This window comes from Equus przewalskii, chromosome 4, assembly GCF_037783145.1.
Source record: "Equus przewalskii isolate Varuska chromosome 4, EquPr2, whole genome shotgun sequence".
Lineage (NCBI taxonomy): Eukaryota > Metazoa > Chordata > Mammalia > Perissodactyla > Equidae > Equus > Equus przewalskii.
In genome coordinates this window covers 49,928,752-49,955,993 of record NC_091834.1, presented here as the reverse complement: position 1 = coordinate 49,955,993, position 27,242 = coordinate 49,928,752, and the positions used below count along the sequence as shown (strand labels likewise).

General features: G+C 36.6%; 1 long non-coding RNA gene across 1 annotated transcript; it reads right to left on the bottom strand.

The window, feature by feature from the left end:
* LOC139082813 (uncharacterized) lies at window positions 1-26,009 on the bottom strand. The gene is made up of 3 exons (XR_011539071.1): window positions 25,882-26,009; window positions 11,689-11,824; window positions 1-84 (listed from the first exon to the last, which is right to left on the bottom strand). It is a non-coding gene; the product is annotated as an uncharacterized lncRNA (long non-coding RNA).
* Between the last annotated feature and the right edge of the window lie 1,233 nt (window positions 26,010-27,242).

Below are 27,242 nucleotides of genomic sequence, written 5' to 3'. Positions count from 1 at the left end.
CTGGGAGAAAGCTCATTTTTGAGGGATGGAGGATTCTAGATGAAAATAATGACGTCATCTAATGATTTATATGTGGCCATTCATCTGTTGGGATTGTAAAGAGGCCTAATTAGACCTCAAAAAAACTCTTTAATTGTAAATATCTTCTTATTAAACAAATAAGATTGGTAGAGTGGAGACACGTGTTCCTACAAAAGCCTCTTATACTGCATGTTTTATCCAAGGACTTTGCAGTCATGAAAAGAAAAAAAAAACCTAGGTAATTCTACACTAGAAGGAAGCAAAAAGCATAAAAAATTATCAGCGTTGATGCTGAAACCTAATTCAAAGGTAGACATTATTACAAACATGACTTACTAGAAGAGACTGTGAAATCACTACTTTCTCCTGCTGGAATCCTAGTCTTCCTATTTCCTCTTACTATTTATAAAAAGGCTGAGCTCACCTCTTGGAATGAGTGAAAAGAGATGTGGGATCCATGGCATAGCCTTTTTCTGTAGCTTGTAGAAACATATGTGCACGGCTCCTTGCACTGCTGACCTCTACCAACTGAGGGAACATTCCAGAGGGATAGTTCCTTTCCATATGGAAGTGGTGACGTTGAATTGAAATGGCACTCAGTAAGTATTTTCTCAATAAATGAATCAATATCTGTTGCCGATTTTGCCTCTCCACTCTAAACCCCATAAGGAAGCTTCGAGAAGCCTGGAGAAAATTTATTTCTACTTCTTTCCATCCTACTATTTTGAACTGGAAATACACAAAGAAAAATGGATCCTGGATAATTTCTGGCCAAATTGCTGGAGGAAAAAAATAAGATAAAAGAGAATTGCTACCTATTTGTAGTTGCATGGATGTTGAATTTTTCTAATAAAATAAATTCTCATTATTTCACCATTACCTCCTTCCTGGAGAAGATTATCATTGCCAGTATCCCTCATTTGTGTTTTAAAAATTTAATATGTTCTACTAGAGTGATAAATTATACCTTATTTTTATTTTCATTCTTTCATTGCTGGATACTGAGGCCTTGAAAATTAAGTAAGTGTCCACACAAAGAAGTCCCTGGTCAAGGACAGAGCTGGAATAATGGGTTTGAAGAAGAGCGTGGATAAGGAAAGATGGGTGCTGAATCAGTAGAGGATGAGAAGTTATTGGCACTGAGCAAGGACACAAGCCCAAGAGAAAGAAGGCTGACTCACCAGGAAGTGGAATTAGCACAAAAGGTCAACTTTCTCTCATAGATAAAGGAAACCTCACAAGTCATATCCCTGACACAATAAAAGCAAAGCCTAGACACTTTGGCAAAAACATAATAGGCCCAGAGAACAACGTTTCTAGAAAAGACTTTGAGTAAGATTTAAAAATGAGAAAAACATTTTTAAAATTGGGTACCTATTGGGATAAAAAGAATTTCCAGACAAGTTAAGGATTAACCCTAGATCTTTTGTCACATGTGGGTACCACTAGTAGCAAAGAGAGAAATGTTCTATGAGTTTTCATTTCAAAAAAACAAAGGAAAGTAAGAGAGAACTGTATGAAAATAATAATGTAAAATTAATTTTAGCAGCAAAATATCATTGCTACCATTTAAACTAAGAAACAGCCCTTCTAGTATTGCTGCCACAGGCTCAATCTATCACGACTCAGCGTTGGGAATGGGATACGGAAGACACCGGAGGGAGAGAAGAGCTAAATACGAAAATCTTCAGAAGGACACAGGGAAACCGTTAAAATTCATTGTTTCAGGCAGTCCACTAAACATTTTCCAGTCTGCTTATTAAAGCTGCGGAAAAATTAGGGACTCACATTTCTCACTCTTGGATATGGAAGCGTAAGTTACAAGAAGATAGAAGGCAAGGAAATGGCCAAAGGAAGGAAAACCATGACTTAGTTATGGCTAATCTGAATTTATTGGTATTTCTCAATTTAAGAAAATGCAGAGAAGATCAAACTAGAGGATAGGGATGATATAAAACTGCAATTAATTTATATACGAAAAGAGGAGGAAGAGAGAGGGCTTTCTTAAATAAAGCATAAAAAATGGAGAGAAACTCTCACTGTCTAGTCTGTACTTCATTTTATTCATTTTTACAATAAATGTATATTGAATAGGCGCTCTGCATAATGCATATGCCAATAAAAGGGCAAGAAAAAGTCACTTGACCATTCTGAACATGCCAATATCAAAGTGGAAACTATCTCTTAGACGTTAAAATTGCTACCATTTATTGCTTCCCACGTTTTAAGCTTTGCGCAAGAAAATTTACGTCATATTTCGTTGAATTCCTCTTACAGCTCTGTGAAGTGGGCATGTCTTTCTGATGCAAGGCTCTTAGTCTTTCTACTGTGCCACGCTCTTTGTCACCTCTATCTTACCCTAGAGGATATTTGTAGTTTGAGGAGGAAGAGGGAAATTTTTCTGAGGACATAGGAACTAAAGGCAGTACTCTTGGGGGAGGGGGCCTAACTAAGAGAATTTGAGAGGTCAGCATGGAAAACTGAGAGAGCGTGTGATGTGAGCACTTAGTACAGTGCTTGGCATACCATAGGTATTCAATGTGTGGTGATACTGATGGAAGACAAGCAGGAGAAAGAAGGCAGGCTTAGGATGGATGGATAAACAATTGGCCAAGTAAAAAGATTTTTCTTTTCCTTTGAATGAAGCTTATAGGGGTCTGCGTGAAGTCATAATATCAAGAAAGTAGAGGGAAGCATATACAACTGAGGTCATGACAGAGATAGGGTTCCTGCAGGAACGGAAAAGGAACATCCCATCAAGAGCTGAAGGTTGAATGCATGGTCTCCAAAACTTCCCAAATACAGTACGTACTTATCCCTTTAGTCATCATGCAAAAAGAACAAGGCATTTCAAAGATTTGGGGTTTCAAAGGTTTCGGATATATATATTTCTTAGAATTGCTTGTTTTGTCATTTATTTCTATGAAACTTATAAAGCTGGCTCTGTGTGAAGGTGCTTGCCAGGGAGAAACTGATTGTCGGGTTCCTCATCTTTTCTCAAGATACTGTAGATTATAGGAGGCTATTCATCAACATTGCAATCTGAGTTTTTAGCATCACCTTGTAATAAGTTTTCCTTTTCTCTCATGACATACGGAAAGAATTTTAGGGTACTCATAATGCCCTTAACAATTTTTTCTTTTTTTTCTTTTTTTTTTGAGGAAGATTTGCCCTGAGCTAGCATCCACCACCAATCCTCTTCTTTTTGCTGAGGAAGACTGGCCCTGAGCTAACATCTGTGCATCTTCCTCTATTGTGCATGTGCGATGCCTGCCTCAGTGTGGCTTGGTAAGCCGTGCGTAGGTCCGTGCCTGGGATCTGAACCGGCCAAGCCAGGCCGCTGTAGTGGGGGCATGTGAATTTAATGGCTATGCCACTAGGTGGGCCCCTTTGAACATTTTTTTGAAAGAAAAAGACAGATATTTGAAATTAGGGAAAGCCTTAAATATTTAGAGGTGGTAGATTTGTATCACACAGATTCTCGCGTGAAGAACTTCTGCTTAATAGCATAGCTGTAGAAAGAGGCAGTCAAGCATGAAACCCTAGGTACCATTAAATAGAAGACCAAATAAAAGTTTTTTTTAATACCACATTTCTTAAGGTATCTTAACATGTCTGAACCATGCCTAAGTCTGCCTTTTCAAAAGTTACGACTAGAAAATTAGATAAATTTCTTCAGTCTATATTTCAAACATTTTCAACATGAAATTTTGGTCACTTTCCTTTATATATTAGCAGAAAATTATATCGGTGGAAAATTGTTGGTAGAAAAATATGTATATTTTTCAAAATATACGTGTTAGTATTTCATGATTTCTTACTGTAAAAAGTAAGGCATTATTTTCTCCTTTCCAGAAGTAAAAAATATATAACCATCAAACTAAATTTGCAAACTACAGAACAGTATAAAGAGGAAAAAATGTCACCATCCAAAGACAGCAATTTTGTATATCTTCTACAGGGCTGTTTGTGTGTCTTTGGGAGTGGGGAAGGATGATATGCTTAAATAGGAAGTTTTTTCAGGCTGCCAAGATCAGGACCTGTGCTGTCTTGTTTTCCCATGGGACTACTGCCTTCGAGAGAAGCAGGGTCTAGACAATCCATAGCAATGGCTCTAAAATCTAAGTCTCCATTTCCCCAGAAAAGGAAAGAAATGGTTTTCTCTACCTTACAAAGTAATAGCCCCATCTCTAGAAAATGAACAGCTAACTCTACATTATAGATAGTCTGTAAAATGACTTGAAATTTTTCCAAACTCATTCTGCTTGGTTTTGCATGTTCATAATTCATAGATGACTCCTTGGTGACCTAGTGGCAACCTCTCCCCTCCTAATTTGGGTCTGACTCCCAGGTTCCTGAGGCTATTAATTATACGCTCTTCTGAAATAAGTTCCTGTGTAGCCTTCTTTTTAAAGAATCCTTAAACTCAGGCATTAAGCTGCACAGCCTCATTTTCAACAATTATTTAGATAGGTATTAGTTTTACTGGTTCCTTCCTCAACATTATTTCTTACTTCCATATCTTTCTTTCTTGGATGCATGTTTCATTTGCTGGAGTATGTTCACAAGTGGTCTTTGCACATCTGAAAAGTTGAAATTGTCTAGCTTTTGTGTAATACTGTTACAATGCCTCAGAACAAGGGTTTCATGAGACCCTTGGAAAACTTTGGAAAGCAATGTTATCACTTTACTAAATTTATGTTGACTGATAGTATTGAGATTTCTGAGGCCTGACTGATCTCATTATTAATAGTAAACTTTCTTGTGACCAAGGAACCCCCATAAATGTTGGTTCAGTTGGGCCCCACACAAAGAATTATCAGGAATACACATTTACGTTCTTTTAATACAGGAAATTTCAGTTGTACTTTCCGCCCCTGTTCTACTGTGTTGCTGAGTTACAGACAAGTAAACAGAAATAGGAAATTTAACAAGTTTCATCTAAGGTCTTAAAGAGAAATGAAACAAAAACTTTTTAAAAAGGTAGGCTAGTAAGGATAAGCTGTGGATTTGTTAATACCTCCTCTGCTCTAGTCCACCCACCCCCTTGATAGGTACATTGAATCATAGTCATGTCTATAGGACAAGAAGATCACATGTTCTATGCTGTGAACCAATATTACTGAGCTTTGTATGGCAAAAGTTATTTTTGCTACTAATTTATAGAAAATGAGAAAATGAGATTTGGGTAAGAACAAATGCTAAGGTAAGGGGTGAGGCCAGAATCTTACGCCAGAATGGCAACACTATTTTGAAAACTTCCTAAATAAGCACTTTTCATTTATAACTGGAAATTTCTACTCTCCCTCCCCCTAGTTATTTGTACTCGAGATTCATTGCCAGGTATCCCATCCTGTAGTGTGAAGATGTTTGAAGAAACCATAAAGACAATGAACTCTGGAAATATAGAGTCAAATTTAAAAGACAAATCTCTTCCTGGAGATTGGTTACATTAGATTTTGCTGGATATGGAAAATGAATATCATAGCCTTCCCCTTCATATCCTGGAGTAGCTCTGCCATGCCCACCGGAATTCCTATGTGAGAACTTGAAACAAGATTTGATTTCATTCTCCACAATGAACACATGGTGGATATACAAATGGCTTCTAAGCCTTTTGATGTTCATTAAGAGGAAGGAGTGGGGAGCTGTTTCCTGGAAGAGCATTGGGCACCAGGGAGCATTAAAGAAAGAAACAATGGCAAAGGAAATGTCAGTCTTTTGCACTCATTATGTTTCTGTGAACAATGAATTTCATGAAAAGTTTAGGGCCTTGAATGGACGTGTTACAGGTTCCAATCCTGTTCCCACCACTATCTTGGGGACCACGCATAATACTTCTTAACTTTAGATTTACACTTGAAAAACAACCAACATCGTACCTACTTCCCCTAGTCACCTAATGGGAACACTGGGTTGTTTCCATTACAGACAATATGAAAAGCCTTTTGGAACATTTGTAGTTTACAAGATCTATTAAAAGTCGTGATAATATCAAGTCTTATTTTTTCCACCCTCCAATTCCCCACATTAATTTTCTCCTTCTTAAGTATAGAGAATACTAGAAAAATTTAAAGAAGAAAATAACAACCCTTCATATTTACATCAACTAGAAATAACCTCTGTATAACTTTCAATATGTATCCTTATAGTCACATATATATACATAGCTTTGCTTTCAAAGTAAGAATTAAGAATTTTGTAAGTTATAACAAATGAGATTTATTTATCTATTTTTATTAAGCATAGTTATTCAAATGGAAGTCAATTGTGGATTTTATTTTCTACAAAACTTTCTGTTTCTGCCAAACTACTACTCCAATTTTCATTTTCTGACCTTAAGGCACAGCAACTCTTTGGAGGTTTTTAAATGGATTTTGTATGACTCAGACATTTCACATGTATTATAGAGCATATATCATCAAAACCCTTGAATTGTTCCAAAGTTACAGAAAGAGAAATCACAGTAATCTGGACAATGCGTTAATCAGAAATTCATACATGAATTGTTCAGCTGACAAGACCCCAGTCAGAATCTTATCTACCCTTAAGTTTATTATCTTAGGACTTTCAATGCTGAATATGAATGAACAGCCAATAATAAACTAGCAATTATCTACCACCTGTAATTTACAAAGAACTGTGTTAGAAACAAAGTATAAGCCACGGTCCCTATAACCAAAAAGGACTGACTGACTCCTCATCTTTGTCATGTTTTTGGAGAGTTCCCTTAGGAAAATTATTCCATGCCCCACCTCCACTGTGACACTCAATGTCAATTGAGCCTTTCAGGAATGAGGGTTACCTAAATTTCACGTGTTCCCAGACCTGGCTCGTTTCTTCCCGTTCCATTCATGTCTGTATTTAGAGCTGTAGGTCATGTTTCGAATTTCCCCTCCTTTTTTCCTAACACTTACTGATTCCTTAAGAAGGACATAAACGAGGGCAGGAGAAAGCTTTTATTAACTGAGTATTAGGCCTTCAGTAATACTCTATATTAGCATATGGTTAGCGCTTTAAAAATATTATCTTATTTAATCTGTGCATCCAGCTCTTGATGTTAGTATTTCTGGTTAATAGCTATTCACCCTCAAAATCCCATTCTCCTTTTTCTGGGGCATGTGGGCTCCCTGTTCAAGACTACATTTCTCGGTTTCCCGTGATCTTCCCTTCACATCCCATTGGTGAGAACTTAGTCACATGACCAATGGGATGTGAGGAGAAGAGCAAAACCTCTGTGTGCGTGACTTAAAGAAAATTGTTCATCACGGACTTCCTCTTTTCCCTCTTCGTGCAGACTAGCTTGATTTGCTGAGACTCGGCTTTGCTCCTGTCAATGTCGAAAATGGACTAGGAGATAGAAGGAATCTGTGCTCCTGGATAGCTTAGAGGATCAGAACCAGCCACCCAGCTTAGGACGCCCACCTTAAAACGGTTACACAAGAAGGAAAGATGCAAACCTCTAATTTAAGCCATTGTCTTTTTCTTTAAACATTGTATTTTGAGGTCTCTCTCTTTCAGCAGCTTAGTCCTTACCTCAACTAATAAAGAATTACTGACTTCATTTTACAGATCAAAAAGTGAGGTTCAGAGAGGTAATTCCCTTATGTATTAGGATTTTTCCAATTTCCCCTCCTTGGTCAGCACAGTGTATTTCCACTGAAACACAATAAGGCCCTTTTAGAATGGGAACAGAGCAAAACCCAGAACCGAGTGGGCCCAGAACCAGAGAATGCTCAGCCCCCACAGGATCCAAGTCAAAACTCTCTTTAATCTCTCCATTTCTGGATCTCAAACGAGCACCCTTCTGTTTACTAGTTCTCCTCAAGAGGTTTGCTTTCCCAGAACAGGCTGACCTCTGGTAAGAAGTTCAGAAAAGAGCTGTCAGGGTTGTAGGTTATGTGGCATCATCCCATCTTATCTCGACACCTCTGACAAACAGCAGAGGAAGAAAGGACTCTTGCCACATGAGTTCCTCATCAGTCCCCATCTCTTAGGGAGTATATTACTCTGTCAAGAAAAAAAATCCATCATCTTGTTCTTCAAAGGCCAAATAAATATAGTTAACACCAAAGCTGTGCTCTGCTGACCAAATAGCACAGCCATAAAAAGATAATCTTCACGACATAAATGACTAGGTCTCCTCGATAAATCAATACGGCAAAAACCTTGAGAGTAAATCAAGACAAGTGGGAAACCAGCTGGAAGAAATGAAACAGGCAAAGCAGGTGGGTTGGTTTGTGTTCGGGAAGATGAAACACAGCATGAGGCATTGCATGTTTACACAAAAGCAAGATCTGGAAACTTTGTCAGGCTTTGAACTGAGCTAAATGCATGACTTATTTAAGAAGAGCTAGTAGCTGGGAACTGGTTGAACTAAAGAGTGTCGAGACTAATTCTGAAGATGTTTTCTTATACTTAGCCTGTTTTTATGTGCTCTGAGGATTGCCAAACAGCCAGTGGTAGATGATTCTTCATCTAAGTGTGATTTTAAGTGACGTGAGGGATGGTGGGACTGACTGTTTCCCCAGAGAAGCAGAAAGAAGAAATTCTCATAAAAAAATGCCTTTGTTGTGTTGGGTAGCTGTAAAAAAGGCAAAGGGAGAGTAGACCTTTGACAGGGGGTTCCTTATTAGGACAAAACCAACACCAGGCCAAACAGTCCTGAATCACTCCAACACACATCTGTGGCCACTCATAAGGGACAAAAGCTCAAGAGTGAAACCACAGCACCACCTGGAATACATACCTTAGGCAACATTATCTTGTATCCAGCAACACTATCACCTTTTCCAGAAAAGGCTTCCTTGCTGTTGTGCAGGTGGATTTAGATATCACAGTTGATTCCATTTTGGCAGGGCTTATTAGGCCAAAAATAACCACCTCCTTCATTTTGGGCCTCTGGGAATGTGTCAGAAGTTGTAGTCCAAGCATGCAAAGACACACACACACTAAAGAGTGCCAGGAGTCTGATTTCCAGTAACTTCCAGCTAAGAACCCCAGAGTCAGCGTCTCCTGATTTCTCACACAAAAAGATAAAAACTAACAAAAGCCACCAAAAACTTGAGTTTGCAGAATCTGAGATCTCCTATATCGAAAAGCAAGATGGGTAGAACTGGATTGAAAAATGCAGTTGAAACCCACCAAGGCCAAATTTCTGCAACAGAACAAGCTGCTCAGCTGGGAGAAAGTAGAGAACTCCCCAAACCATTTGTCCTTTGGCTCAAAAACGCCAGCCCTATACCAGCAAGAAAACCGAGCAGCTGTTCCTCTCCTGCACAGATGTACTACCTTATGAAGTGGGAAGAGAGACTTCTGTGCCCACTAAACCCTCCTGACCTACACTCATTGCTATGAATACAGCTCCTCCTATACAAATTAGAGACTGATGCTCCCAGGAAACACCTCGAGAGGAGCAGGGAGGGTTGCCAGATTTAGCAAATACACACACAGGATGCCCAGTTGAATTTGATTTTCACGTAAACTACAAATAATGTTTTAATATATAACTATGTCCTAAATAGTAAATGGGGACTACAAATACTTTTTTAGTGTAAGCATGTCCCAAATATTTATGAGACATACTTACACTAAAAAAGTATTTGTGATTTATCTGAAATTCAAACAACCAGGCATCCTGTATTTAATCTGGCAACTTGAGGAAGGGAGAAAAGAGAGAATACATTACCACATTGCATCATGGAGATACAGATTCGACAAATAAGAGTGTTGTAGGTTGAGGCAAAGACACAATAAGCCCTTGCAATGATACTGACTGAATATTATAAATTTACATTTACTAAGATTGTTCAGAACATCGTAGCCTGGGGAGGATAATATCCCAAATCAGCCCAATATATACAGAATCACTGCAATGAAGACTGCCTCTAAGAAACTAAGAATTGGGCTAGAATGTATATTTATTGACTTGCCTTTTAGCTGATTTATAGCTAGATTTCAACAGACACCAAATGTCATAAGGGAAATCCATGTACTTATCAGTTGACAAACATTGAGTCTAGACAGAGCTAGTTTCATTAAGAATAGAAAAAAAAAAGGGAAAATATATTCAGAACAAAGGAAAGTAACTACTATCCCAAGAACATAAAAGTATTCTTTTATACTGCTGACATAATCATGAGTAGCAAAAGAATATGAACTCCATGAAACAAGAGCTGGAAGTCTAAGGATGAATTGAGAAGCAAGGTACGTCAGATAAAGAGATTTTAGGAATTTAGAATTAAATGTAGCAGGACTATCAGAATTTTTGTTGGAGTCATTGAAGGAATAAATAATGTATAACATTGAGTCAGAGTTTAAATATGAAATGTGCTCTCAGAACTCATAAGAAAAGTCAAAGGTGAAAATAATGAAGAGATGATAGCTAGAAAAGACAGAGAACTCCGCAAGTTTCAAGAATGACAAGCAATCCAAATTAATTAAAAAGAAAAAAAACCTGTTTGCCTCAGATTTGCCTTCTGCAAATTTGCATATATTTGCCTTAAGTAAACTGTAATTTCCTGTGGGTGGTGTAGGGAGGAGAGAGAATGATGTGGAAAGGATACTTAAAAATGTACAAAAATGCTCACAATATGGCATTGAAACAAGAAAAAGAAGTAGAACACTAAATTGAATATACAGTATAGACTCAAATATGGAAAACTGCAAAAGGCAAAGATGGGAAAAACACCCTAATGGGCTGGCAGTGGTTATCTCTTAGTGGTCAGATAATGAGGAACTTTTATGTTTTCTGTATGCTTTTCTCTATTTCCCATGAACTATACTTATTAGTTGAATAATAAGTCAAAATATGTTCTACAAAGAACTGTGATACAAAATGGCGTATTTAACAGAATCAAACTTTTCAGAAAACGTATTATAAAAATACAAGAGAAAAGTATAACAAAAATGTTAATAGCGTATACGAAAGAAGATATATGAATGGCAAATAGGCACATGAAAAATTTGCTGAATGTCATTACTTATCAAGGAAATGCAAATTAAAGCCACAATGAAATAGCACTGGGCACATCAGAATATGACTAAATTAAAATGTCTGACACCACCTAATAATGGCCAAAATGTGCATCTATATTCAGTGTTGGCAGCAATGCCTACAACAGCAAAAAAAAATTGGAAATAACCTGACTATCTAAAACTAAAGAAATTGTTGGCAAATTATTGTATCACTTCAAAACAGGATATTTATAGATGACAACAGTTATGTTTCGAGAGAACTTTAAATGACAGGCTAAAAGCTTATAATGTAATATTGAGAAAATATGTCAGATATCAACAGTAGTTCATCTGTGGTGGTAGTAGGAGATAGCTAATTTTTTTTCCTTCATGATTTGCCAAATGTTAGCATATACTACTTACATTAGAAGAAAAAATAGACATATTTTAATGTAAGGACTTGTTTCTGGAATTCAAATACAATTACTTCAGCAAGGAAATTCATTCTTTATGAACTAGTGACCCTTGCTGATGATTTGTGAATGACTTGGGTTTCTGGGGCAATAGCTTTTCTTGATATATTTTATAATTTTGGTTTAATTATTGGTTCATTTGGTATTCTATAGGTAGTATTACTCAAAATGTGGTGTGCATCCCCAGCAGTCCCTGGATTCAAAACTATTTTCATAATAACACTAAGATATTATTTGCCTTTTTCATCGTGTTGACGCTTGCTCCGATGGTACAAAGACAGTAGTGGATAAAATTTTTGGTGCCTTAAGATGAATCAAGATGGTGGCACCAAACCATTCCAGTTGTCACTGTATTCTCTGCTACCACATACTCACTGTGAAAAAAAAATCAGAATGTCCTTGAGGAAACAGTAAAAATTACTTTATCAAATCTCAGTCCTAGATTACATGTGCTTTTGATACTCTCTGTGACACAATAGGACGTAAACCTAAAGCATACAAGGTATGATGATTGTCTTAAGGACAAGCACTGTGCAATTCGTTGAGTTGGGAGCTGAATTCTCACTTTTTTCAGGGAACATCATTTTTACATCAATGACTGACAGAGAGCTATGGTCATTCAGATCTGGATATTCAACAGACATTTCCTGGCAAATGATCAAAGTGAGCCTGTTACTTCAGGGAAAGCAACTAGTAGTATTTATTGTCAGCAATAAAATCTGAGCTTCATGGTGAAAATTAGAATTTTGGAAAATTGATATCCATTGCTAGGGGTTTAGCAGCTTCCCAAAACATAAAGACTTTCAGATAAAATCAATTTAGTGTTATTGAATGTGATCTTTTTATGTTACATGACGAAATGGGCTGACATTTGGAAGAGCTTCATAACTCACTGAACCAATATTTTCCAAGTGACCGGTGTATGATGTTACAATTTTATGCGTGGGTGAAAGATCCATTCAAAGTGCAAGAGAGATCAATGGCCTTTACTGTAATGGAGTAGGAGGAGTTTACTGACAGTTTCATATTCCATACTGAATTAACTGCGAAGAAGCTATTATTAAAATAATCCTCCCTTTTCCAACCACATTGGAATATGAGGTGGGATTTTCTTTATATACTTCAGCCAAAATAACATATCACAGCAGATTGGATGTAGAAGCTGATATGATAATCCAATTAATTGTTTCTCAATAAATCCCTGAGTTGGGTTTATAAAGCCCTGAGTTTAGAAGCTCGTCAGGTATTGTTTTAGGTGAAAGAGGATTACTATCAACTTTCTGGTACCTATATTCAACAAAACAAAGGTAACTGCCTTTTCTTACAAAATTATCCTAATGAGACATTTTCTCTGTTCTCTTACATATTGGAGAGAAGGAAATCAATTGTAACTGCTTATTTTTTTGAAATTATCCTAACGTTATTAACCTTGATACCAAAAATACATTATTCCAATGGATCAGTTAGGATTGTGTTTAGCAGTGTGTAATATAAAATTATAAAATCAAAACTGTAGTGAAGGAGATTCATTCTTTTCTTGCACAAAAAGAAGTTCAGATAGGTCCTCCAGGGCGTGTGCTGTGATTTCACAATGTGGTCAGTGTCCTAGGCTTGTTAAATCTTTCTGCCTTACCATCTTTAGCATAAGATTTTAATCTTCTTGTTTGCAAGGTGAAGATTTTACCATCCACTCTACCATCCACGCTCCAGGCAGGAAGGAGGCAAGGTAACATCAGCAGCTATCATGCTGCATCTCATTGGCCAGAACTGTGTCACATGAGTTGAAAGAGAGACTGGGAAATTGAATTTTAACCCTTACTGACCTATTGTAGTGGCAGGCAGGGGAGAAATGAGTTTGAAATACATGCTGGATCCACCAGTCCCAGTATCTGCCTTATTGAGTAATAATGGCTGTCTTCAGTGAAAGGAAAAACAGTAGAAACTGACTAGCCCTAGGGAAAATTGAAGTAGGCATGTACTTCCTCCTGGGCAATGTAAATTAACAATAGCATTGCTGGGGTGGCCAAAGGTGAAATTACTTATGCAAACACACTCTGTTGAGAAGCACACAGTAAATGCAGAACTTACATTCTTAAAAACAACAAAAAAAGAGTCAGCCTTTAATTTTCCTTGTAGAAAAAAAAATTTAGGACAAATAACCTAATTACAGAAAAGCAAACTTAGCAGTTGTCAACCTTCTTCCTTTATGAGGCCCACAGCATGTAAGGAAGATACAAGAAGGGAAGACCCAGTGTTTCTGAGCCATTCCTTACCAGGAACAGTCATCTGAATATGACGCCACAGATCATAATCGGTGAGGAAAAGGCTTCATTCCTTCCACATTCCCTGTTTATTGAGCACAACTATGTGCCTGGCTCTTTCTGGTTGGGGTAATGCAATGAGTAAGGTACAGTTCTCACCTCAAGGAACTCAAGATCCCAGTGGAATTTGCAGTGAATTTTTGCCCATTACTTTATCTACAGGAGGTTTAATGAGCCAATCGGTGTAAAACTATATAGAAAATTGTTCTAACATCAAGATCTCTGTCTCTGCTTGTATACTCCTCAAGCTGTAAAATACACTTTGCTTAATGATTAGGGCACCAAGTTCATAATAAATGACCTAGTGACTCTTATTGGATAAGAGTCTGGAGATAATTTTCTTGAAGCCAAATTCTTGGTAAGTATTTTAAAGTGAGAAGGAGAGAAGAGAGCAATATACCTTAGCATGGGACAGGTTGATTGTTCTGCACCATGAAGGGGATTTGAGGAGCAAAGATTAGACTGGAGGTTTCTTTTAGTTGAAAGAAGTGACTAAAATTTATCTTCTTTCTTGGAAGAAAATGGGAATACATAGAAAAAAATACTTAATATTTGAGGATCAAAATTGGATACTTTCCTTCAGCTTTCCAAAATTTCAGTGGTAGAAAAAATTGTATATATAATGCTTTATCGTGTGATATATATTTTTAATCTGTTTTTTTAAAAATTTTTTTCCTTTAAGCCAAAATTTATTTGAAAAGGGTGTTAAACTTCTTGATGAGTTTTTCTAGTTTGGAGTCTGCTATTAGTCCCAAATAAAACCAAATACCTACTCAGATCTTTTTACTAGTTTACCAACGTTATGCCCAAACCATAACATTTTTCTGGATTTGACATTCTAAATTCTGCTTTCCAACCTACTTCCAAATCTTTAATTTGGGGAGGAAGGAGAGAGAGAAATTTCCGGGTTTATGTGGCCGGTAAGGAAAGTTAGAACAATAGATCAGCTTTAGCCAGGCCTCAATTTAAATATCCAGCACTTTTCAGCTCAAACAGGCCCTCTAATTTGTCAATTCTGGTTCTCTGTAACTTTGGATCCAACGTTTTAGCATTCAGTCCTTTAAACAAGTTATAATATTGGAATATCATTGCCCATATGAACCTCTTTGTTATGAAAATTTTGTGGCAGTTTTTGGGAAAGGGGAGGTTCGTAAAATATTTTATTGGAGAACCTATATGAATATCAATTCTCTGCTCAGTTTTAAGCCCAGGATAATATGATTTCTGATTCTGGATCCTGTTACTCTAATGAAACTATTACTTTCCACCTACAACTTTATCTCCTTCATTCTTTGTCAGTTCTGTTAAAGTCCATAACTCTATAATAAAATTTAAACTTTAATTTTGAAGAATCATTTTGCTTGTGTGTAAAAGCCAAAGTATTTTAGTATAGATTTCAAATGTTAGTATAATAAATACAGTTTTTGAATACAAGGGAAAGGAGAAGGGGAAAAATATGGGCCTGGAGTGCAGAAGATCTGACCTTTATCCCAATTCCTCCATCAATCAGTTGTTAATCTCCCTTAAACTTCCTTTGTTTTTTCCACATAAAAAAGTTAGGATATTGAGACAAAATATCCATTAGGTTTTATTTATTTCTAAAACTCCATAAATATCCTAAGTATTAGAGAACAGAGTATATTCTATTTACTGTTTATATATCTTTGAATCTTTCCAGTATATCCAGCACACCAACATTGTTAAAACATCCTGGCATACCTTACAATTTATAAACTTACATATCATATACACTATTAGATTATTATTTATTATCTCTCTAGGCATAACTTCTAGGTAGACTTAATTATTAGGCCTAGAAGAGATTGTTTAACGAGAAATGCTTCCACTGAACAATGAGCAAGATTTGCACTTCCAAAATCTCATCTAGTATTTTTTGTAAAATATATGAACTTTAAATCTAAATTCAAAGCATACTTAATACTTTCTAAAATTGTTCAGCTATTCATTAAATTAAAAGGAAGTTATACACTACAGATTAGAAAGCAAATGTATAAATTTTGCAAAAGTCATACCAATGACACCACCCTTTTTCATTAGCTTTATATCAAAATACAATTTTATCCAGGACCCTGCTCGAGGCAACATCTGTTCCATGTTTACTTTACTATTACCAATCCTTTCAGGTTTTTTAAAACCTACTTCTAAAGATAAACTTGATTGCATAGGACTCTAATTTCCAACACTATAAAACAATGCTTCCTTTGTTTCATTCGTAGTCTTTAGTACTTAGACTGTGGAAGGACGTTTTTAATGAAAAACTTTGTAGGAGGTATGTAGGTCATTATTAATTTCAGAATATACCAACAGGGACCAAATTAGCATTTTTCCCTTCATTGCTGCTCTCAAAGAGATTGTGATGGTTTTATCAACTTCCATAATGCTTTATTATTTTTCTACTGACTTTTCCCAAGTTTCAGACTAACATGATTTTTTTCACCCAAAACCCTCTCAGGTGATTATGATTTGTATTTACCCTCTGGAGCATCTTTATTTTATCTCTAACAACCAGGCAAGAAATGCACACACACACATGCAAATGCAAACTCATCCATAAATACAAACACACAGGTGTCATTTCGTTGCTTTCACAAGCCTTTCCATTTGTTGACATTCCTCTATTTCTTCCATTCATTTATTCAATAAACATTTATTAAGCACCTTTTATATACTGGGCACTATGTGAAGTATTGTGGACATAAATGTAAATATTACATGGTCTTTTAAGCAGAGTGCGGTCTCGTGGCTGATACAGACATCTAAGTATTACAGTGCATTGTGGTTAGATGCTATAAGTGAGGTAAGTGAAAAGCACAAAGATAAATCGGAGTTGGAAGGATAGCTAGGAAAAAAATTAAAAAATCAAAAATAAGAGTGAAGGCAGGGAGCGTGCGGGACCACATTAGAAAACATCATAGAGTGGGACCTGGCACTTTCTTTATCTTCACGAGAAGTCAGGTTATTCTCCCCCACTGTGTGCCCTACACAAAAGGTTTATCAAAGCCTTCTAGCTTCACAACACAAATCATTCATTCTCATTCCTCAGAGCCACACCATTCATTCTCATTCATATAAAATCCTCTCTGACTTTGGGGCTCCTGCCATCCCATTACCTCCTTCCACCATCCTCTTCGATATTGTTCACCAACATCCTTGTCATGCCTCTACGTTATTCAAGGACCTTAGCGCTCTGATCATTTTCTTTCTTGCCACTATTTTCCTAGCCAATTTCAACGTCAATGCAGATGACCCTATCCAACGAACTTTCTTCACTGTTCCCTGATCTCTTCAATTCCAGGGACCAGCACCACTAGCCTCTCCAACCACACACATCAGACTCATCCTGGACTTTATCAGCTCCCTCCTATTTTCCTGTTTTGGATCCTTAAACTCTTGGCAGTTCCTTCCATAGCCTCACATTACCCTCAACTCCTTATTTTCCACACTCCAGTTATTTGATCACATCAAGAGCACCAACACTTTTACTCTCCATTTTCTCTCTGTCCTCCCAGAGTTTGTCTTTTCTTGACTTGGGTCTACCTAACCCCCAAAGGCTCATTAATTCATCCACTTGAGCCCAGCTGTGCCCATTACAGCACCTGCAGAGGAAAACACAAAGCTTAGCGCATTCCAGACTTTTCCTCTACTCTTACACCTGAAGAGCTTGGCACAACTGGAGAGAAGAAACAAATGGATGTGATGCCATATTTCTGGTCTGTAACTTGTTGCCGACCCTTAATGCTGCTCTGTAATCATTCTCTTCCCCAGCCTCACAGAAATTACTTTAAACTTCTACCAGTCATCCCAATGCGCTGATTTGCTATTTTACTTATCAGTTTTGATTGATGACTGAAATTTTTTTTTACAAGAAAACAGTGACCATCAGACCAACACTTCTTAGACTTCTTGACCTCCTTCTGCCAACATCTGCATGTATCATAAACCATCTCCTTCAATTTTAGTGGGAAGAGAGACCCCACCTCTGATGAAAGCTATTCTCTCTACCTTCATCTGGTTCTCATTTGCTCCTGTATCCTCAGTCACCTGATTCATCGATCACCTTCTCTCTTCTATAGTCAGCCTCTCCTTTTCAGTATATTAACATATTCAAGTTTCTCTCAACTAAAAAACAGTCCCTTTTCTGCTTCGTTTTCCACTCTAGCTACTTCTGACCCTTCTCTTCCTCTCACACCGAAGTGTCCACGAAGAAAGTAGCATGCTCTCTTAGCCTCCACTTCCTCACCTTCCACCTACGCTTTAGCAATTTTTTATTATAAGATATTTCCTATGTATAAAATAATATGCCTATGTAAAATATAAGTGATAATTAAAATGTATTCAGAGCTTAGCTTAGGAAATAAAATATTACTAATGCCTTTAAAATAAACTTATATTTCCCTTCCCAATCCATTCACCTCCCTTATAAAGACAATCATGAATTTTTGCTTGTTTTTCATTTGTTCCTCTATAATTTATACGTATCTCAACAATTTATGGTTTAGTTTTATATAAATTCTATCATACTGTTGGTATTCTTCTATGACTTGTTTTGTTTGTTTGTTTTGTTCCACATTAACTTTGTGCAACTTATCTATATTGATAATCAGAGCAGCTGTGGTTCATACTGTATTATATTACGGGAATTTACTATAAATGGGCAGTGTTTTCAGCTGTTGCTGTTATTACATTGAACCACATGAAGCTGCAGTTTTTGTAGGTTAAAAATGTTTGATTATCAGGATTTAACATGGTTTATCCTATGCAAAAAACCCTGCTGCAAACATTCTTGTATACGTCTGCTTATGCCGTGTATGAGGTTTCCTCTAGGCCAGGGTAGAAGTGGAATTCATAATTCCAACAGTATAAGCATCTCCATATTGACTATATTATGTGAAATTATTTTTCAACATGATTGTTCTAGTTATTGCCACCATCAATATATAAGTGTTCCCGTTGTTTCATATCCTTAACAACACTTGGCGTAAGAGGGAAAAAATTGCAAATCTGATAGGTATAGCATTATATTTCACTGTTTCTTAACAAAATTTTATTGAAACTTTTTTAGAGCAGTTTTAGTTTCACAGCAAAATTGAGAGGAAGGTACGAAGATTTCCCATATATTCCCCATCCCCACATGTGCAGAGCCTCTCCAATTATCAACATCCCCCACCAAAGTGGTACGTTTGTTACAACTGATAAACCTACCTTGACACATCATAATGACCCAAAGTCTATAGTTCACATTAGGGTTCACTCTTGGTGGTGTACATTCTGTGAGTTTGGACAAATGTGTACTGACATGTATCCATCATTTTTGTATCATACAGACTATTTTCACTGCCCTGAAAATTCTCTGTGTTCCATCTGTTCATCCCTCCTCTCTCCCAAACCCTGACAACTGCTGATCTTTTTACTATCTCCATAGTTCTGCCTTTTCCAGAATGTCATATAGTTGGAATCATACAGTATGTAGCCTTTTCAGATTGGCTTCTTTTAATCTGAAATTCTGGCATTTGAGGTTCCTCCATGTCTTTTCATGGCTCGATAGCTCATTTCTTTTTAGCACTGAATAATATTCCATTGTCTGGATGGACCACAATTCAACTATTCACCTACTGAAGGACATCTTGGTTGCTTCCAAGTTTGGGCAGTTATGAATAAAGCTGCTATAAATATCTGCGTGCAGGTTTTGTGTGGAAATAAGTTTTCCACTCATTTGGGTAAATACCAAGGAGTGTGATAGCTGGATCATATAGTAGGAGTATGTTTAGTTTTGTAAGAAACCATCAAAATGTCTTCCAAAGTGACTATATTGTTTTGTGTTCCCATCAGCAATGAATGAGAGTTCCTCTTGCTCCACATCCTTGCCAACATTTGGTGTTTTTAGTGTTCCAGATTTTGGCCATTCTAATAGGTGTGTAGTGGTATCGCATTGTTTTACTTTGCATTTCCCTGATGGTATGTGGCGTGGAGCATCTTTTTACTTGCTTATTTGACATCTGTATATCTTCTTTGGTGAGGAATCTCAAGATCTGTGGCCCATTTTAAATAAGATTCCTTATTTTCTTATTGTTGAGTGATTAGGGTTCAGTCTTTTAGGGCGCCTATGTCTCCAGACTGTGAACTTCACAAACGTTTCTATTTTTTTTCTCCCCTCTTAGGTGGAACAGGATGTCTAGAGCAGGCTGGAGTTGGATAATTCCCTTCTCCCACGTGGAAGGTACAGCTGACTGGAATTGGACAGTTCCCTTCCCCCAGGTCAGTTAGGTTCTGATAATAACTCAGCAGGTTAGGCTCTAGTTAACTGGTTTCTCCTGAGGTCAGGCATTAATAAGAAGAAGACAGTGCTCTGGTTTATTTCAGAATGGTTGCTTTTTCCTCCCCCTCACAGAGCATGGAGGGATATTTCTCTGATCTATGCTGTGGGAATCTGGAAGTAAGTCTCAGAGTACTGTGGGGCACCCCTCTGACTGAGTCCCCCTGGAGTTTTGAACTCTCAAGAGTTGTCCACACTGAGCCTCTAGCAATTCGTTCATTATGGTTCAGGTAAGGGGTGACATTGCATATTCATCTGGCTGTCTCTCCAGTCTTGAGGGCAGCAGTTCCCTCTGTCCTCCCCTCTTTTACCAATCCAAGTAGAATTGATTCTTCAGTCTGTTCAGCCTTTTACTCATTCGAATGGAGTGGTGTCTTCTCACCTCCTTTCATCCTGAAATGACTTTTATTATTCTGGTTTTTAAGTTTCATTTTCCTGATTAGTAAAGAGGTTGTGTATCTTTTCATATTTTTATTAGCCACTTCTGTTTCCCCTTCTATTTATGTTTGTGCCTATTTTTCTGTTTAAAAAAATTCTTTAGTGAGAGTTATTTACAAGTCCTGAATACTAATTGTTTTTCAGTGATACAGTTTGCAAATATAGCTTTCCAGTTGTGGCATACTTTTCCTCCTAGATTTTTATGGTGTCTTTTTTTTTTTTTTTTTAAAGATTTTATTTTTTCCTTTTTCTCCCCAAAGCCCCCCGGTACATAGTTGTGTATTCTTCATTGTGGGTTCTTCTAGTTGTGGCATGTGGGACGCTGCCTCAGCGTGGTCTGATGAGCAGTGCCATGTCCGCGCCCAGGATTCGAACTAACGAAACACTGGGCCGCCTGCAGCGGAGCACGGGAACTTAACCACTCGGCCACGGGACCAGCCCTATGGTGTCTTTTGATGAACACCATAAGGTTCTTAATGTTAATGGAGTCAAACTCACCAATGATTTTCTTTAGGTTTTGTTGTTGTTAAATCATCCTTTCCTACTCCACAATCATAAAGATATATTCCTATTTTTAAGTTGTAAAATTTTTAAAACTTTGACTTTTACACTTAAGTTTTTAAGTCCATTTAGAATTGATTTTTGTGTAAGATGTGAAGTAGGAATCCATTTTCATTTTTAAAAAATAAGGATACCAATTCCAGAGCACCACCTATTGAAAAGTCTATCTTTTACTCACACGTCTCAATGCCGAATCTGTCATATATCGTTTCCTTATAAGCTTTGGTCTAACTTGGGGCTCTATCTTCACTTCTACTGGTCTATTGGTCTATTTCTGCACTGAAGAGGCCATGATACATGTTATGGCAAGTCTCTATACTTGATTTTTTTCTTCTTGACTCTAACTCTTCTACTTATTGAATCTTCAAATCAGTCTTCTAAATTTCAAAGAAAATCCAGTTTAGATTTTGGAAGAAATTTCATTGACTCTATATATCAATTTGGGGATAACTGACATATTTAAAATTTTGAATCTTGTTATTTCTGAGTATGCATATCTCTCAATTTAGACCTTTTAAAATATATTTCAAAAAGTATAAATTTCTCCATAAAAGATTGACAATCTTTTGTTAAATTCCTAATCACCTCTATTTGGTTGTACAAATTAGTTTCTGTTTAACTTTTGCATGTTGATCTTATATAATCACTGAACTAAGCTCTTTTATTAATTTGAATAATTTGTAGCTTTCTTTGGGTTTTCTATGAAGACAATCTTGTCTTCCACAAATAATGAGATTTTTTTTCTATTTTTTTCCCATCCTTACAAATTTCATTTCATTTTCTTGTTTTCATGTGCTTTCTGGGATCCTCAGTTCAATGTTGAATATATGTGGTAATAGTGGGCATCTTTCTTTTGTTCCTCTCTTTAAAGAGAATTATGTTACTGTTTTACCAATGAGTGTGATGCTTTGTGTGAGATTTTTATAAATACTCTTTTGTCAGTTAGGCAAGTTTCCTTCAATTCCAAGTTTGTCAAGAGTTTCTAATATGGATGAATATTGTGTCTATTTTATCTGCAAAAAATGAGATGATTTTATGGGTTTTTACTATTTTTGCTGATTTATATTAATAGTTCTTAAAATGTTAGCTAGCCTCTTAATTCTTGTATAAGGCCAACTTAGTAATGTGTGTATGTTTCTGTGTTTTTAATATATTGCTGAATTTAGCTTGCCAATATGTTATAGTGGATTTTTGCACCTATATTCATAATTGAGGCTGACCTATAATGTTCCTTTTGGAACTTTCATTATTGGGTTTGGAATCAAGATTATAACAATGACCTCATAAAACAAGTAAAAGAGGAATATGTCATTTTTTTATTCTCTGGAAGAATTTATGTGATATTGGAATTATTTGCTCCTTAAATATCTAGTAGAATTTGTTATCAAACTGTGGACTTGGGTTTTTCCATGAGAAGACAACCATTTAATTTCTTCAATGATTTTAAGATCACACAGGTTTTCTAGTTCTTTCGTAGGTTTTGTAGGAGAGAATTTTCTAGAAGTGTTTTCATTTCATCTAAGTTATTGTAATCTAAAGCTGTCCATAGCATTCTGCTATCCTTCTAGTCTTTATTTCTTCTGAAACTATGTTTCCTTTTACTTTGCCAAAATTGTTTGTATCTTTCCCCTTTCTTCTTGATCAGTTTTATCAGAGACATCTGGATTTTATTTGATATTATTGTTATTATTTTGGGGGGATGAGGGAGATTGTCCCTGAGGTAACATCTGTGGCAATCTTCCTCTATTTTGTATGTGGGACGCTGCAACAGCACGGCTTGATGAGCAGTGTGTAGGTCTGCACCCAGGATCTGAACCTGCAAACCTCAGGCCGCCAAAGCAGTGTGCAAACTTAGTCACTGTGCCACTGGGTCAGCACCTTGTTTGATTTTTTTAAAGAACAGGTTTGGTTTTGCTCTTATTGTATCTTTATTTTCTACTTTATTAATTTCTGATCTTATCTTTGTTATCTCCTTTCTTCTACTTTATGGGTTTATGTTGTCAATATTTTTTTAAATTGAGTTAAATACTTAATTTATTAATTTTCAGCTTTTCTAACATATGTACCTAAGGCTATAAATTTCTATGAACTATTTTATCTGTATGCTACATGTTTTGATATATGAATTTTTCATAATTGTTTAGTTCTAAAATGTTCTAATACCCATTTTGATTGCTTTGAGTTACTCAGAAGTGTTTTCAAATTTCTAAACAGGAATTTTTTCATAATCTTTTTTTTATTGCCTTCAAACTTAGTTTTATTGTGGTTAGAGAATGTGACCCATATCATATCAAATATCTCATATTTGTTAAAGCTAGTCTTATGGCTTATTATGTGGCTTCTATATATTTATGTAGGCAATAAGTATCATGTGTGCTTGAAAATAATGTGATGTCTCTGTTTCCTGCTTTATTCTGCATAATGCAGTTAGTTCAAGCATGTTATTTACATTTTCAAAGTCTTTTATGTCTTAGTGATTTTTTCTTTTTGGTCTATTTGATCTATCAATTGCCAAGTAAAAGGTCTCAAATCACCCACTACAATTTATGAATCTCTCCTTCTAATTTCATTCTGTATGTTTTGAATTGTGAGATTTGGTGCATGGAATTTTTCTATCATTAGTTAGTGACCCTCTAACTGAAATAATGCTTTTTATGCTAAGGTCTATTTTATCTGATATTAGTATAGCCTCAATCGATAACTTTTATTCACCCTTTCATTTAAAAATGTTTGGGTATTTATATTTTAGTTTCCTGGTATGTTTTGATTCATTTCTACCATCTTATTTTGTGCTTTCCATTTATACTTAATATAGTTTAAAATTAATCTGTATCTTTCTGCACTTCATACGAGGACTTTAGCATGCTTTAACTCTGATCATGCTCCTTCTGACTTATTCATTGTTTTACTTCAGTTCTTTTCCAACCTCTCTGCTGAACACACCCTAAGGTGACCCCCTGTGAGTCATGCCTTTGCGTAATTCTCTCCCTTTGAGTATGAGCAGATCTTGTGACTTCTACCCAATAGAATATTGCAAAAATAATGGGATGTCACTCCCTTGATAAGATTACATAATATGGCAAAGGTGACGGAAATGCTTTCTCAGTTATTATATTATGTTACACGGACTGAAGAGAGTTCTCTTTACTGACTTGAAGAGGTTAGCTACCATATTCTGAGAAGGTGTATGGAATGGGGTGGCCTCTAGGAACTAAGGACAGCTTCCATCTGCCTTTAAAAGGTCTAGGCCCTCAGTTGTAGAGCCTCAAAGAAATCAATTCCGCTAATAACATGGATGAGCTTGGAAGTGGATCTTCTCAGTGGCCCCTCCAGATGAGAGTGGAGCCTGTTTAGGCCTTCATTGTGGCCTTGTGAGACCTAGATCGGAGGACCGATTAAGCTGTGCCCAGACTCATGATCCTTGGAAACTTAAGATAATACGTATGTGTGGTTTTAGGCCACTAAATTTGTGGTACTTCATTATACAGCAATAGAAAACTAATATGCCCTCAAATTAGACTTTATAATTATTGTTTTACAGCGTTAATATGTAGATACACTCACATGTACCACTCTGATACTACTTCACAGTTTTCTGGCTTCCATTGTTATTATTTAGAATTTAGTTATCATTCCAATTTTTTCTGTGGAGGTAATCTGTTTTTCTCTCTGGATTTTCTGAAGGACTTTTGTGTGTATATTCTACAGTTTGGTTAAAACTGGGGCTGTTTTGCTTACTAAATTTGAGAAGCCATGTCATCTTTCCTTCTAGAATTTCTTGGCCATTTTGCCTTCCAAAATCATCTCTCTCCTATTTCTCTATTTCTTCTTGGAATTCTGATTTGACTTAGGTTACATCTCATCAATCTATCCTTTATGTCTTTCAACTGCTTTTCAGATGCTCTTTTGGGTCTAACTGCCTCAGATCTATATTCCAGCTCAGGCTTTCTCTCTTCAGTCATGTCTAATAGGCCAAGTAGCATACCTATTAAATTTTTACCTTAATTACTGTATTTTTGTCTCTGTATGTCCAATTTGTTTGACTTTTATTTTGACTGCTCAGTTATCTTTATAGTCACTTCCTTATTCATACATTTTATTTTATTTTTTTACTTTAAACATATTATACACAAATCTCATATTGTGAATGTGACTGTTCCAATGTCTCAACTCTTTCTAGGTCTGATTCTGTTGTTTATTGTTTCTGCTGACAATTATTCCTATTCCTTGTTTCCTTTTTTTGGTTTTGTACTTTTAAATTCTGAGGTGATATAAGGACTTTATATGCAGAAATTCTTTGAGGCTTGATTTGATGGTTGAATCATTTAGAGACAATTATTTGCTTTGGGAGGCCCTTAGGGAAGCTCCAAGCCTGGGGTTGCTTGAGTCTTTTTCAGACTATGCACAGTGAGATGTGGGACCCTTGCCTGAATAAGGACTAGCTCTGGCTTATGAATTCTCAGGGGACATTTTGTTTGTTTGTTTCTTCATTCAAGGCATATTTTATTTTTGTTATTTTTTCTAATTCATACTTTCACTGAAGATGCAATTCTTTACACATCCCAGAACTGAAATCCAACTCTCCCACTAATGCAGACCTGAGTTTGTCAAGGTCAAAACTGAAGCTCTAGATTACTGGAATTAACAGATGATTTCATTGCTTACAACTCTTTGAGTTGGTTCTTCTCAGAGCTCTTGCCTCTGATGACTCTGATAGTTTCTCTAACTCTCTCCAACTCCAGCATGTGTTAAAATGCATTTTTAATTTTGTACCTACTAGTCTTAGGAGCTTTGCAGCAGGATAGTTTTTCAGGATATTCACTCTGCCAATATTGTTGGGAAAGGAAGTCTCCGTCTACTGTTCACCTTCCTGTAACCAAGGTTTGCCCTTAGCATTTTACGGAATCTACTCTTGCTCAGGTCACCAGTGACATCATAATTCCTGAATAAATGCTCATCGGGTCCTTTATCACTCTGCAGCCTTTGAAACTCTGTCCACTCTTTCCATGAATCACTCTTCTCCCTTGTATTATCTGATGCCTCCCTCATAGTACATAGGTGTGCACACAGACACACACACGCTAACTTGGCATTTGCCATTTTCAACTCCTAAGATGTTATTTTCACACTGCCTGTTATCCTAATAATGTCTACTAAGAAATGTTACCAAATCAAGGCAACTTTACCTCATCCTATTCTGTCCAAAGGGACATTGGACATACATCTTAACACCTCTATTTCTTATTGCAAGAATTGCTTATCTCCTAAGATTGCTATGACATTAATCTATTGTAGAGATGTACCAGCCCATCTTAGAAGTTACCTGTTGCTTAAAATCCTATCACTTGCTGCTTTTATTGCACCCCTACTTCACAGTTGATTCATTTGCTTCAAATTACTAGTGAATAAATGGCTAGGTGCCATTTTTCAATGGCAACCTTCCAATTCTACAAAAGCTAAAAGTCTACTTCAATAAAGCTACTGTTGGAATGACTGGGGTGAAGGGTTCTAGAGCCATAAGTTACTTCACCACCAGAACACCAGGTCGAGGTCTGATTTTTAGTTGCATCCCTGAAGCAGGATGCAGGCTCATGAGTGACTCTTTAGCAATGGCTAAGAAAGAGGCTAGTTTGGTGCCACTCTGAACATCCTTATGAGACCTACCTCTCCATGTCTTGTAGTGAAATGTCCTTTTAATTAAAATTTATAAATAATGTTGTTCAAGTGATATTTGATTGGAAATGTTACTTTTTTTTCAGCAGCTCAGAGAAGGAATGTCAGTGAAGATCAAATCAAATACTAAGATCTGGACTTGTTGCCTTAGCAGTTAGCAAGAAACTAGGATGAAGTCTGTGCTGAGGAGAGTCCCCTATGGACCAGAAGCAGATATATCCAGTTTCCCCTTCCTCTCCAGCTCTGTATTTCCAGAATTTTCCTCTGGTTCCTCATTCAGTCTGTCTCCTAAATATTACTCTTCTTCCAGTACGTGCCCTCAGTCATCACCTCTTCTGACACCAGCTGATCTTATGTGGAGTTCTTGGCATCAGTCACCAAATTATCCTGATGACTTCCACAGACGTGTTATTAGCTCTGATATCCACCTGAATTTAAGGTACAATTTCAAGTTCTTTGCAGCTG